Below are 12,084 nucleotides of genomic sequence, written 5' to 3' on the forward strand. Positions count from 1 at the left end.
TCTAGCCACTGACCCATAGTCTAAATTAATATACTTAGAACTAAATTTGAACACAAATCATACTGGTTCAGGTTCAAGTTCAAGTTCAAGCCTTGGACGGTTGGACCCAATCTAAAACTATGTCTAATGAAACCGGACCAGAGCTACGCGACTCTACTTACAATTTTTGAATTCACCTTTTAAACCCGATCACTGTTCTAACATGAGTTTTTTTTTATATAGGTAGCGCTAGCAAAAACCTTTGCTGGCGCAAGAATGTGCGAGCAGTTGCACCAGGAAAGTACTGCCGTTAATGCATTTCCTGGCTCAACTTTACACCGCCAGAAAAAATATATTTTTGATGGTACAAATTTGCTCCAGCAAAAAGTTAATACTGGCGCAGAACTGCGCCTGTAAAGATCTTTCACAAAACGAAAGGATCTTTTAGTGATGCAAAACTGCGCCAGTAAAAACTGTTTGCTGGCGCAATATTGCACCAGCAAAAGTCCTTTTTTTACTGGCTCTGATCTTGTGCAAGTAAAAACACACGAGGAAAAACTTTTGACTGGAGCAGTTTTTGTGCCAGTAAAAAACAATAAATTTTTTTTTCAAAATAAACCTTTTACAGCAATATAGAAACAAGATGTGAACAAGCATAAATGAAACAAGTTGATGAGAAGTAAATATTCAAGTAGAACATAGCAATATAGAACAAACAAGTATGACAAAATAGAATATCAAAAAGAAAAAATATAAAAAACATAAAATTAAGAGACCTGGACAGAAGAAACAACAGAGTAACAGAAATGATCAGCATAAAGATACATATGAAAGTGCAAGCAAGCAGTCATTATGTTAAGATGCAGAAGACAATGTAGGATAAGATTTGAACAAAGAAAATACCCTTAAAGAATAAAATTGGCAGTTGGCATGAAAGGAATTACAAAACATTTAGTAATCTAGAAGCTCCAGTACATGGGATGTAACTCATTGCTATCCTGGTGCATGGAAATAACATCATAGAACTCAAAGGTGGACAAAAAATGTCAGCCTGAAAAATTGAAACAAGTCAATCAGTAAGATAACTAGGTAAAGATGATATAAAAATTCCACAGTGATTTAACATATTGGGGTTTCAGCTTGGGTCTTGATATGCTTGGTATTTTAGACTTAATTGCCTGCCAATAAAAAATATGTAAACTAATGAAATCAATTATTCATTAAAAAGATTATATGATAATAAATTAAAAGTTTTTCATTATTCTAAATAATGCCAAAATCTAAATATAGAAAGAATATTTAGATATCAACCAATCATTTCAAGTTGAAATAAAAACACTTCAATGATGTTCCAAGACATCAATTAAGAATATATCGGGTTGGTTAATATATAAAATGGGTTCGGGTACAAGTCGGGTTCTGGACAAGCGGACTCAAGGGATCAGATTTTGTTTGGATCTAGATTTGGGGCAAGACTTTTTGCGCAGCATTTAGATTCAAGTTTCGATCTACCATGATCAACTTCATATTCAACCTGTTTGCACTTCAAAATAGAAAAAAGCTTGTCTCAAGTTTGCACAATTTCTCGTAGGAAAAACGGTCTGGTACTTCACAGTTATGCTACAATATTAGTAATTAAGTACTTTGAATGTTTTTTAACACCTCAACCATGAACTAGACCTAGAATGTCAAGACCATGTGGGCTCCACTCATCTGGTAGGGGCAACTTGTTAATATAGCCAAGCTGGAGGGACGCCACAAGTTCAAAACCTACTGACATGCTTTCCTTGCCGTAAGAACAAAGTTTAATGCACTTTGGTGGGAGTTGGCAGAGTGGGGTGGGACCTTGGCTACTAGACGGGCAGTCAAGGTTTGATTCCCATGACCATCACCCCATTATGTAAGCCAACGCCCAGCATAGGCCTCGGGGTGGGGGTCCTAGTTTCGGAGTTTTAAGCTTCTGGCACTTCAACCGTAGGTAGGGATGCAAACATCCGAAACTGACATATTTTTTTTTGGATATGGACCCTTTAAGTAAAATCCCACTTTCGGATTTAGATTGAATTCAGATATGGAGTTGATCCAAATCAAAATCCGACCCGAATGCATTTGTTTACATGTAAATAGCATGTTTTGTTCTAGTTTTTCTGGAACCAGTATTATCACATGTATTTTGGATTCAGATTCAATCTAACCTTCTCGGATCTAATTCATACTCGGATCTATTGTTTGTATTTTGGATTCAGATTCGGATCTAACATGATCTGGCCCAAATCCGGCCTGTTTGCACCCCTAACTATAGGTATGGCAGGCTGAGCCAGCGCGACCAAGCCTTTGTGCCAGGTGCAGTTTATAAATCAAAAAAGAAAAGGAAGACTTTGAGTTTTTACACCAATGAGCAAGTAGGGATGGCAGTAGACCGGGGTAGAGGCGGGGGACAAGGTCTTCGCCCCCGCCGCATCTCAAAATTATGCCCTCCATCCCCAACTTCATCTACGCACAGGTTTTGATTTTGACCTTCATCCCCGTTTCATGTCCTCCATATCGGGTCCAGACGGGTCTAGGCAAGGTGAGGCACCGTTTCAACTTAATGTTCTTGTCATTGTCCAAAGTTATTTCTCCCATGAAGGAAAGGTGTTAGAACCGAAGTACGATGCACTGACCAACGTAACCTAAGGGCCTGTTTAGAATCTATAGCTGGGATGGGTGTTTATAGAGTTTATGCATTTAAAGAAGTGGCAGCTTCTAAATCCTGGATCCTGCAGCTACCAACCTAAGGGCCTGTTTGAAATCTATAACTGGGATGGGCGTTTATGGAGTTTATGCATCAAAAAATTAATAATTTTAGAATTTAGAAGGGCATTCAATCAATTAAACATATCGTTGTATGCATCATTGCTAATCGGCTCCGAATTAATTTTACAAAGGGCTGATGCAGTTTAATATTTAAAAAAAAAAATATATATATATATATATATATATATAAGGATGTTTAAATCTTTTTTTATATTTTTATTGTTTTTTACTTTTTAATGGCACGCGTAATCTGATGGTTAAACAAAATTACCGGTTCAGATTGATTCGGCTGATTTTCTGACCCGTTCGCAAAATTGATTCAGACCCGAAACCAGAAACCGATTCCGACAACATCGATTAAAACGATTAAGAGGTGCCCCCATTGTTGAGAGATGATTTAGGGGTTAACACCCAGCTGTGAATGACTGGGACTCTTGTTAGTTGAAATCAGCCAAGTCTGCCTTTCTTTTTAATATATTTTTTGGTTTTTAAAATTTTTATGGATTAAAAAAATAAAATAAACTGATTCAGCTCGATTCTGTTCGAATCTGAGTTGGCTGATTCTCTAAATTGATTCAGGTTCAAATCGAAACTGATATTCACCACATTGTTCTTGATATCTATGATCTTAATGCCCGGGGATCCTGATTGATCCAGATTTTTGTGGGTCCTAAGCACCCCTGAAGATGAGGCCTCACCAGTTCTCGAAAGCAAACTTACATGATTATGGGTGCAGAAAGGATCAGATTTTATTGAACTTCTGATCTATGTTTGACGGATCATTTTAGGATATGGATCTTAAAATAAATTTAGAAAGCATAATTAGATTGCAGACTTGCATCATCCGACTTTTTCAGGTTTGCAGCACTAAGGACTTTGACATATCCACATTTAGGTGAGAACTAAATCAGATCAGCATTTACATGTAAAACTCCTGTTTTTCAATACTTTTTTCAGTGACTCCAACACTGCCATATAAAATTTCAATCTTGGTAGTATTTTATTAGATTGGATTTGATCTGGAATTTGGGTTGGGACTTCGATTTTTTATTTTTATTTTGAAATTTGTTGGGGTGTTTTTTGCAATTTACTCGATAATATGAGTAGCGTTTTAATCTAATAAAAGGGTATAAATGAGCCTATTAAATGACTATCGATTGCAATAAATTTGGTGGTGTTCATTCACATGAAACAATTGCCTCCAACATGAAAAATAAACGATTGTTGAACATATGGTGCATTGTGAGAAGGGTTAGTATATTTGGAGCCGACTGTTAAAAGACCAATGACATGAATCAGTGTTCAGCTGGCCCGGTCCCTGAATTGAAGGAAAGGAAAAGATCCATTTAGCCTTAGTGATATTTTGTAAATGTTGCGAAAAAATGCAGTTTTTAACTTTCAAAATATAATTCATGAAAAAAAAGCGAGATTTTTTCATCAATCTCGCTATTTTTGTCACTATGATTCATGCAAACGAGAGAGAGAGAGAGAGAGAGAGAGAGAGAGAGAGAGAGCAAAACCAAGAACCTAATCACTAGAACTATGATTTAAGAAGAAAATAAAGAAAAAATGAAACTAATGAGAAAAAATAGAGGAGGATTAACAACAAAAGTTTATATATATATATATATATATATATATATATATATATATATATATATATATATAGAGAGAGAGAGAGAGAGAGAGAGAGAGAGAGACGAACAAAACATCATCATTACTAAGACAAAGGGTCAACAAACGTTAGCCCGTCAACAAACCCAAAGCAAGGGTCAAAAACAGAAAAACATAAGGACAAAAGTCGAAATTCTGATAAGCAGTGGAGACCATGGCAGCAGATGCACAAATTGTGTACACATCAGCCAAGATGCAATGCACGAGTTTATTGAAAACAACCGAAGCTTGACGAAATATCGCATTGTTGCGGGTCATCCAAACAGCCCACCAGGTAGTGAGGAGCCAAGTTCTCCAGATCAACTGTCATCTCTTGCAAATGCACACCTGTAGTGGGCCCCATAGAAGATCGAGCACGAAAGAGTCCTGTCTCACGTTGACATCAGGTTTGTTCTACGTACTCTTGAAGAGATCCACAAAGATAGGACAGACCCAAAACAGATGATAGGTAGATTATTTCGCCGCATTGCACAAGACGCACCAACTCGTAAGCTGAAAACCCACTCTTTTGAGGAAGTTGTCTGTCTGGACCCGATCATGCAGAATCAACCAAGCTAAGAACCGAGAACGGGGAGTTGGATATTTAGCCCATAGCAAATGCTCAGGTAGCCAGTCAGCTTCAGGAGAAAAAAGAGACCGATAAAGAGATTTGGTGCAGAAAGCACCGCTAGGCGCAATTGCCCGATGTAAAAGCTGGGCGGCAGGGTCAGGATCACGCTCATTCATGAGGACAAAAGACATACCTTTAAGCCACATGCCACGCGGGTGCAAAGTAAGAAGCCTGTGATGACGACGATAAAAAAATGACTCAAGGGCGCCATATTTAGCATGCAGTAAGGGAGCTCACAAATTGTCAGGACGGTGTAGCATCCAGCATTGCTTCATGGCGAGAAAAATATTTCTAAGTCTCAGAGCAAGAATCCTCAGACCCGCCATACACCTAGAGAGCAACAGAGAATTTCAACCCACCAGATGACGCTTAGTCTGAGGATGACTGCTAGACTAGAGAAAATCTGCCATCAAACGAGAGAATTTCTTCTCCACGCCCGTAGGCATCAAAAATCTAAACATAAAAAATTCTGGAATATATGATAAGACGTGCTTGATGAGGGTAAGCCTACCTGCAATGGAAATGTAGGAAGCCTTTTAGGAACAAATTTTGGTCTGGACTTTTTGAAGAGTGGCATTTCAAGCGGATGAGGGGATGCACGTAAGATGCAAAGGGAGACCCATATAGAAAATAGGAGGATCCGAAGTAGCGCAACAAAAAATCTGTTGCCTAATGGCCAACAAAGAAGGGGGGCATTGAACATAGACATGCAATATTTACTGTCGTTCATAAATAAACCCGACAGAGAGAGGAAAAACTGAAGAATGAGCTTGAATCTCAATATTTGCTGCACGAAGGCGCGACCGAAGATAATCATATCGTCAGCGTAGGTGAGAATATGATGAAGAAATTCTTGGATGCTGAGGGAATCAATAAAGCCAGAATCCGCAACCCTCTTGAACAAAACCACGAAGTCCTCAGCAACGACATTAAATAACAAAGGAGAAAGAGGCTAGCCTTACCGAATACCGCACTCAAGCTTGAACTGTGAGCCTCTAACTCTGTTGATCTTAAACAAAGAATGAGCATTTAAAAACAACTTGCACACCCATCAAGAGAAACGATGACCGATATTGAAGTTGTCAAGCATATGGAATAAGAAAGACCAATGAATCGAGTCAAAAGCTTTATAGAAGTCGAGCTTGAGAGAGAGAAAAAGTTGGCTGCTGATATTCAAAGAGTGCAGGACTTTCGAGGTCAGGATGAAGGAGTGATGAATCCGTTTAAAGGGATAAAAATAAATTGAGAATCCGAGAAAATTCGAGAAGCGAAGACTCTGAGCTAGCAATAATGCAGTAAATCCCTCAAAAACTAAAATAAGACAGAATCTCGAGATATCAGAAGATGGCATGTTCTCAGGGATGAGAGAGAGAGGACTCAAACCCTGACCTAAGAGTTGAGGGAGGCCAGACCAACAGTGTGCTTGGACTCGAGCGCAGTGGTTACCGGACCGCCACAATTGACGGCACCAGAATTCTTAATCCTACCATCGATGCATTAGGTGAACATGCGCTCGACCCACCCCTCGAAGTCGAACCTCCGGCCTCCAACAAAACTCTGGTCGACGCACAGCCGTCTGATGATGACGGCCGCCACCCCCAAGACGGCTATAACAACAAGCACGACGATCACCGGGCCGATGGACCCGTTGCCGGAGTGAGACGAGTAAGCCTGCTGCTGAATTGCCGTCGGCTGCCCCTCTAGCGGCATTGATATTCCGCTACCGGTTTTTAAACCATCAGGTGAATCACAGGACGATAAACAAAAGGAGGGTTCGATTTGTTTTTCTCATTGTTCATCTTTTTAGCGTCCGAGGCTACAGTGAGAAGATCGAGGTAGCTTTTCCGTGGTGGATACCCAAGAAAAAACTTAGAAAAAATTCGGGTTGTGGGGGAAAAGGTGAGGGGTGAGGTTTAGGCAAAGTGGGGATCGAGAAGGGAGTGCGAGAAATTTACTGTTGGCTTTCTGATTCCGGAAAGGAGGCCAAAAAGGTCGGTAAAAGGTTAAATCCAGGTGAAAAATTGGTCCGACGAGGACCCCCAGAGGAGAAGAAAAGGTGTGTGTGGTGGTGGGGGGGGGGGGGGGGGGGATAACGGTTTCCTGTGAGACCCCAGTAAATTTTATAGCGAGATGAAGTGAAAGCTGCCTCCTTTCTGGTTTTAATTGATGCGGGTGGTGCTTAAAACCCTAGAAAAACCCTAGGATATCCATGGTCGAGAGAGAGAGAGAGCCCCTCGATCGACCGAGGGATTACTGTCGTTCTAGAGTTCTGCCAGAAGGGGTTGAGGATGTTTCATAAATAAGGATAAAATATGAAATATTATTTTATGACAGAGTCAAGGGGCGTAGTGACAAAGGTTTAAAAATGGCAAAAACTCGTTTTTCAAAAGCTCACGAGAATTTGAAAAAATCTCATAAATCTTGCATTTTTTGGGCAAAATCTCAGTAATAAAAAAAAAATTTTAAAATTTTAAAATATTTTTTATAAGAAATTTAATAAATATTATTTAAAAATAAAAATATATGGGGTTTTCATGATAAATAACTGTTTAAAGTGTAAATATCATGTTTAAATCATGGTATTTATGTTTTATCATAAATCTCACAATATTTTAAAATTCTTGCAAGAAATTGCTGTTTCAAACTTTTAGGCAATTTGTTTCGAGATTTTCATAAATCTTGCAATATTTGTATGAGATAAAGGAGGAAATCTTATTATGCAAGAGGGATGTGTCCATTTTCAGGGACGTGATAAAAACAACCGATTATTTGCATTATCATTTTCCTTCATCCCATATTTGCTCTCTCTCTCTCTCTCATTTGCATTATCATTTCCTCAATATTTGTTTTCTCCCTCTCCTTTTAGGGCATCATCTAGCGGTGTCAATAGGTCAGGGTTAGGGTTTGGTGATAAATAAGAAGGTCTAATTAAAAATAGGCTCGGACTCAATGGATCCAATTAATATAAGGAGCATAGTATGGTTTGTAGAATTTAATATTAGATTGGGGTTCGACCCAAGTTCCGACTAAGATTCATAATTTTTTAATGCAAAAAAGGTAAAAAAATATTATTTTACTGGGTATGGTCTGGGTTTGGTTCATGTAATACTTATAGGATCTAGTAGGTCCGATTGAACCCAAGTCCGGACCGGGTATCAGTATCTCAAATCAGTTCTGAATCTTGTTTTATCTGGGTCTGAACCAAACCGACCCATTGACACCACTACTACTGATGAAAAAATGGATGCTGCACTAGACCTGGACCTGAATGGATCATTTTTTTATGTCACGATGTGGATTGGAGCAGAAAAGACCTGAATCTTTTGGGATTATAAGTTTGTAACTCCAATTTGACCCAAAAAGGAATATACATGATCAGGTGGGACTTGGTTTTTACTTGTGGGAGGTGAGTCCATGTCCAGGTCCGGTTTAATATAACATGAACGGAACTTGATCAGTCTACTTCCATGAGATACGGATATGGATTGGCTATGGTATTTCTGAACCCGTATATTGATCAACCGGGTCGTGTAAATGGATTGAGTCATGGGAGAATTTACGGTCATCACGACCCAACTGTATCACATCCATTATTAAGGCCCCGATCCGACCTGATTAGATCCTGCCAACATGTAAAAAAAAACTAAAAGAAGAATCAATGGCTAAGGTTTTTCACGAAGAAAAAGATGCTGGAGCCCACAACGGCTCAGCTCATTTGGTCAGGGCTACTTGTGAATGCCACCAAGTTGATCAGGATGTCACAAGTTTGAAACTCACTGGTAGCATCCCTTGCCATAAGATCAAAGCTGGGTTGTGTGCAGAAAGATTTTTTCTTGAATTATTTAAAAAATTAAAGAAAAATTTTTATGAAAGATGTGAAACAAAAGATGAGGAAGAAGAAAAAGAAGAGTACGAGGAGAAAGAAAAAGAAAACCAAAAAACAAGAATTAGGATTTTTTGGCCGGAGAAAAACGCCATACCTAAGTGTCTGAAGTGCTAGTGTGGCGGAGCAGCGTCAAGGTTGCGTCCAATCGTTGTGTTGTAAATGACTACCTCTCTAGGAAGGAGTCAAAATGTTGTGTTGGGGATGAAATTGTGCTGCCAAAACTAGCTCAATGCATGGTTTTGACAGCAAACTAACCCAACAGAGGGTGTTCAAGCTTGGCTCATTCTTGTGGCAAGCCGAACTCGAGTCCACAGCAAGCCTTGATTAAATAAATTAAATTTAATGAAAAAAATACATTCTTCAAAATTGAAAACTAATAAAAAATGAACTACAAACTGAGCCAAGCTCAAACTAGATTATTTACAAAAATAAGTACATCACTTTGAAGTTGTAAGTAATAGGATTTGAAATCTAAACTTATTGATGTTGCAATTCAAACACTTCAACCATTTACATTTCATGGTATAAAGAATATGTAAAAATATGTTTATTACTAGTTAACGAACCTATACCAGCCGAGCTGAGAAGAGTACTCATTATTCGTGTTGAGCTTGTCGAGCCTATTTCATGAGTTTGAATGAGCTTTTTATGAGCTGAACATGAACAATTTTATTAGTGTAGAGTTTATCGAGCCTATTTGATGAGTTTGAATGAGCTTTTTACGAGCTGACCAAGAGCACTCATTATTCTTGTTGAGCTTGTCGAGCCTATTTCATGAGTTTGAATGAGCTTTTTAGCGAGCTGAACACGAGCCGCTTGTCCCGTTTCCTGCCAACGTGAAGCCGTTGCTAATACAAGATGTTAACTTGAAAGGCACAAAACCAATGCTATCTATTATTTGAAACTAGAAATGAAGAAATTATATAGGAGAAGATGATTTCTTGTCAATGGGCCGGGTTAGTGTCGGACACCTGCCCTGAACCCGAATACCCAGATTTGGGCATGAAAACTTTTGACCCGAATATTGTTTGGGTTGAACCGGGTTTGAGATGTAATTAGACTGAACATCCTACCCAACCCGGTTGACCCCGAGTGGTTTTATACTTATTTTGTAGTTTAATATACATTTCAAACACCTGCTTTATCATATAGGTCAGGTTTGAGATTCGTTTTCATGACCCAACATAATCTGGGTTGAGCACCCGAACCCGACTGATTGGAATTTGTGCAGGTTCAGGCAAACCTTGACCTCACCCGTACCTGTTTAAAGAATTTAATACCCAAACCCAAGTCCAACCTCATTATCAACCAGGCCGGGCCTATTGAAGAATCCAAATGGACCATGCTAACCCCTCAAGCAGCAGGCATGGTGTCTACTCTCATTGATAGACATGCTGAGAATAAGTTGGATCCAGTACCAGGTTATGGCCTAATCTGGACTCGTTCTCTTTGAATATTGTTGGTCAAACTAGGATTCCACCAAAAAAATTGCGGTAGACATGGTCTGGGAATTCAATCCAATCAAATTGGATCCAGATGCAAGTCAAGCATGTCTTGTTCATATTTGAACGAACTTGATGGATTGAACTTTCCAATCCAATTAAAATTGGATCCAGATATGTCGTTCAGATATGAAATGCAAACTCAATGGATTGGGCCGCCCATATTTGGCCCATAAAATAACACTTTATAGGTATTGATACTGGCTTAGTATCCAAATGCCTGAGATTAGAACCATGGTTTCAGCTGAATATAGATCCGTGTACATGCAGCCATGAGTGGATAGAATCCATGGTTGTTTGGAGCCACGCAAAAAAGCTTTGTGGACTGGTCCAATATCCAGAGCTTTCTCCAACAAAATCTTGTGTTGGATGATTTCTATTTGGATCAATGAAGCATCACAAGGGTCCAACATAGTTGAGCAAAACAATTTTGTTCATAGCCATGGATCTCACTCTCTCTCATCACGCCTCTCTTCAAACATGCTATTTTAGCGCCAGTAAAAGTGTTATTTCTTGTAGTGTACATTCAGTTACAAATTACAAGACCTAAGATCCGAACATTGCAAAAATATGTGGATCCAAGATTTAAGGTAATCAAATGCACCCAAACTGTCGATACATGAATTTCAACTTATATATAAATCTTAGATTCCCATTTATTGGAAGATTTGAGAGGCAATTCGTTCATTCGATAGACCGATGGGACACGGTTTGGAGTTGTAAATAGGGATGTCATGGATCAGATTTTACCTGATTTCCCATCGAATCCAATTATAATCTGATTCTGTTTAGATGGATTTGGTAAGTCGAAACGATATCCCATTATATTGGGATGTGGATATGGTTTTGATTTTTTGCTACCAAATTCAAAAAATTAATATCAGAATATGATGGATATCCAAATCTGATTACATAGAGATGCAAACAGTTCAGATCCAGAATATCTAAATACATGGGCATTCGGATCAGAGTTGGATCTAGAACAACCAAAAATTGCGAAACCTTCATCCTGGATCTGACCCATTTGCATCCTTGTGACTACATGTAAAAAAATGGATTTGGTATGAACTTTTCACCATCCGAATCAAAATCTGAATTTGAATCTGTTTAACGAATATCCCTACTAGTCGGATCTGGTATCAACCACATCCGATCCGGTCCTAATCTCAACCATTTACATTCCTAGTTGTAAAAGAAAGACTAATGCATCCATAGGAGTTGGGAAAGAATAGTGAATCGCTCCTACTGAAGGGTTAGGACAGTATAGTTTTTGTTAACCTCCGTGCTAGATTCAACACAAGGATATGAGATCCAACTCATCACGGGTCTCCTTACTTGTAGTAGAGTGGGTCTTGAATCTGGGTATGAGATACTTGGTAGAATGAGTCCTGACTTTTAGGTCAAAATCCCAATTCCAGCTTGGGAATCAAATTCCCACAATCCATACATGAAAACCATTTCCCCGTCCGCAGTAAGATGCATGCAGCATGTCAGAATGTGACCTCCCTTGGTAAAATTTGCCCTTTTTTTAGACCTTCGACAGATTGTTCAATGGAGGAGCCTCAAATGTTGCCTACAGCCGCTTTGCAATTGTTGATTGGCCGCAATAAATGCCGTTTTAAACCTCTTTAATGAAT

The sequence above is a fragment of the Nuphar pumila genome, chromosome 3 (assembly GCF_984573655.1).
Source record: "Nuphar pumila chromosome 3, dmNupPumi1.hap1.1, whole genome shotgun sequence".
NCBI classification, from domain to species: domain Eukaryota; kingdom Viridiplantae; phylum Streptophyta; class Magnoliopsida; order Nymphaeales; family Nymphaeaceae; genus Nuphar; species Nuphar pumila.